Below are 3,912 nucleotides of genomic sequence, written 5' to 3' on the forward strand. Positions count from 1 at the left end.
CCAATTACAATTCCCTTGTTGTACAGCCGAGCCTACCAAAGTTAATGAAAAGTTTATGATAATAATAATCATATTCAAGTTGTACTGGCCAAAGTGTGTATTCAGTGCTGTTTGCGAGTGTCATGAACAATCAACTGCAAACCACTTACGTTTCTGTGGCAAACCTACAGCTGCTGCACTGAGATTCAAGCCCTGGAAATAAATGCTAGCCATTCAAGCAGCTACGTAGCTTATTAAATGTCGAAAATGTAAAAGTATAGGCTATATAAACTTTAATATATCCTTTTATTGAAACTGGTGCTTTGTGGTGCAGAGAGACATTTCAAACATTTCACCCACTGGTACTTTCGCTTTTGCTGCAGAGACCCTTTATGTTCTTTAAATGTGTTGTATTTATGATAATCCATGCAGATTTCAGTTGACGCTACTGTATAAACTGTTTAACGAAACATGAATAAATGAGAAAGAAAAGAGCGGGATGTGCTTTAGATTGAAAAGAAATATTAAAAGTACGATAAGTCGTGAAAGAGAACTGCATTACTGACAGGATGCTGTGAGTTTATGCCCATCAGTTGGTAACTCAACTCACAGTGAAAGCCCTGCACAATTAATTCTATAATGCAACTTATATATTTTTTGCTGCATATTTGTTGGGTTTTAGTTGTCTATGGACCTAATAATTACTACTGTTGAAATGTATTGAAAAAAAAATAAAACCTTTTTTTTTTTATAATAATATTATTATATACACTCACCTAAAGGATTATTAGGAACACCATACTAATACTGTGTTTGATCCCCTTTCGCCTTCAGAACTGCCTTAATTCTACGTGGCATTGATTCAACAAGGTGCTGAAAGCATTCTTTAGAAATGTTGTCCCATATTGATAGGATAACATCTTGCAGTTGATGGAGATTTGTGGGATGCACATCCAGGGCACGAAGCTCCCGTTCCACCACATCCCAAAGATGCTCTATTGGGTTGAGATCTGGAGACTGTGGGGGCAATTTTAGTCCAGTGAACTCATTGTCATGTTCAAGAAACCAATTTGAAATGATTGGAGCTTTGTGACGGTGCATTATCCTGCTGGAAGTAGCCATCAGAGGATGGGGACATGGTGCTCATAAAGGGATGGACATGGTCAGAAACAATGCTCAGGTAGGCCGTGGCATTTAAACCATGCCCAATTGGCACTAAGGGGCCTAAAGTGTGCCAAGAAAACATCCCCCACACCATTACACCACCAGCCTGCACAGTGGTAACAAGGCATGATGGATCCATGTTCTCATTCTGTTTACGCCAAATTCTGACTCTACCATCTGAATGTCTCAACAGAAATCCAGACACATCAGACCAGGCAACATTTTTCCAGTCTTCAACTGTCCAATTTTGGTGAGCTTGTGCAAATTGTAGCCTCTTTTTCCTATTTGTAGTGGAGATGAGTGGTACCCGGTGGGGTCTTCTGCTGTTGTAGCCCATCCGCCTCAAGGTTGTGCGTGTTGTGGCTTCACAAATGCTTTGCTGCAGACCTCGGTTGTAACGAGTGGTTATTTCAGTCAAAGTTGCTCTTCTATCAGCTTGAATCAGTCGGCCCATTCTCCTCTGACCTCTAGGACTGCCGCATACTGGATGCTTTTCCCTTTTCACACCATTCTTTGTAAACCCTAGAAATGGTTGTGCTTGAAAATCCCAGTAACTGAGCAGATTGTGAAATACTCAGACCGGCCCGTCTGGCACCAACAACCATGCCACGCTCAAAATTGCTTAAATCACCTTTCTTTCCCATTCTGACATTCAGTGTGGAGTTCAGGAGATTGTCTTGACCAGGACCACACCCCTAAATGCATTGAAGCACCTGCCATGTGATTGGTTGATTAGATAATTGCATTCATGAGAAATTGAACAGGTGTTCCTAATAATCCTTTAGGTGAGTGTAGTTTTACTGTGGCTCTTTTGGAAAAAATGCATTTTTGCATATGCAAAAATGGAATAAATGGCTCTTAGGTCAAAAAAAGGTTCCCAACCCCTGCCCTAAAGCGTGAAGTGGGTTTACTGGGGTGTAATTTGAAAAGGAATTGGGGAAATTCACGTGAGAGAGGGCAATGCCTCCATCGCGCTATGATTGGATATAATCGGCTATGATTGGTTCACGTGATAAATCCCACCTCTTTTTTTCGTGCAGGTTCTCAAATCGGCCTGAATAAACAAAATGATGACGTTAATTAGGAAGCCTAATTAAAAGTAAGTACACAACTCTTCGTGTCTGTGATCAGTGTGTACAAGCTTGAGGACTGCTGAAAACAAGTTCACTGAAGATTAGTCCACAGATAATATATATTGTTTAGATTGTTACTGCCTTTAGTTATTATTTTGGAATAAATGTAAAAATACATGAAAAAACACTAACTTAATGAAATGTATACTTGGTTTCAATAAATAGAACATTACATGTAAAAATACAAAATAGATTTGTCTTTTAATGTAATGTTTATTTAACCAAGTGTAACAGACATAAATCTACATTTGATATACAGTATATACAAAATGTGAGGACTTTGCTCCCTCTTTTTAAAACAGATCCTTACCTATATCTGAGCACCACAGCGATGAATCACTTGTTTGGAGTATTTTATTCCTGCAAAATGAATACACATAAATGTAACTATATGCACACAAGGTCAAATTTGTACAAAAAATATATATTGAATTAAAGTGAATATTTACTTGCAGGCGAGTTGTCTGTCGGGCAGCCTCTGATGCAATGAAGATCTACAATATGAATCTAAAGAGCGTGTTCTGATTAGTCAATTCAGATGCAACAAAAAGGAAAACCCCACACAGAACATCACACCCACTGGTCTTTCTCTTTACATAAACAAATGCTTGATTTAAACAAATTTAGTGTTTTTACAAATTTACATATTCCTTGTAGCCAAAAAGAAACTAAAGGACACAATATTCAGGGACTATACAGATGAAAGTCCCCAAGGAAAATGAGAGCACAGGGTTCTAATGCAAAATAGCAAGATCATACACTGGTTAGTATTTGTGGGGGAAAACAGAAACCCCTTCCCCTTATAACTGTAAAGACACACAAACCCATAAGCATTAGCAAATACACACTCCCTAGTGCTTTTCTTTGTAAATAAGCTGTTCTGAAAAGAATCTGTTTGGTTTAATTTATAAGATGACAAAGCAACTTATACTTTTGTCTCAGACTAATCAGTTTACTGTAATAAGTTATTCATAATTTTTACTATTCATTTTCATATTATTATTTTAGAAATAAATAAGTAATAATAAATTGAGTCAATATATTAATTGAGTCAATTATTAAAGGGTTAGTTCACCCAAAAATGAAAATTCTGTCATTAATTACTCACCCTCATGTCGTTCGACACCCGTCAGACCTCCGTTCATATTCGGAACACAAATGAAGATATTTTAGTTGAAAGCTGATGCTGAGAAAGGCTTCAGATAGGCCTCCATTGGCATTCAGTACATTTCCTCTCCCAAGACCCATAAAAGGCACTTAAAACGTCGTTACAAAATCCATCTCACCACAGTGGCTCTAAAATAATTTTACGATGCGACGACAATAGTTTTTGTGCGCAAAAAAAAATCAAAATAACACCTTTATCCAACTTGTTCTCGACTTCCGTGTGTGCCTCCACGACGCATGCGTGAGAATATGACGCAGATCCGGCGTTCGGACAGATGACCCAGAAGCGATTTGTTTACAAGCAGAGTAAGGCGCGCGTGTTTCAGCTGTTGGATTCTACATTGATCGTGCTTTAGGTTTCGGCGTAGTGCTCAAAATGGGGCTTAAGTGTGCATTTCATGGATTCCCGAACGCTGGCGCTACGTCATATTCTCACGCATGCGTCGTGGAGGCACACACGGAAGACAAG

Source organism: Gobio gobio (genome assembly GCF_949357685.1).
Source record: "Gobio gobio genome assembly, chromosome: 14".
NCBI classification, from domain to species: domain Eukaryota; kingdom Metazoa; phylum Chordata; class Actinopteri; order Cypriniformes; family Gobionidae; genus Gobio; species Gobio gobio.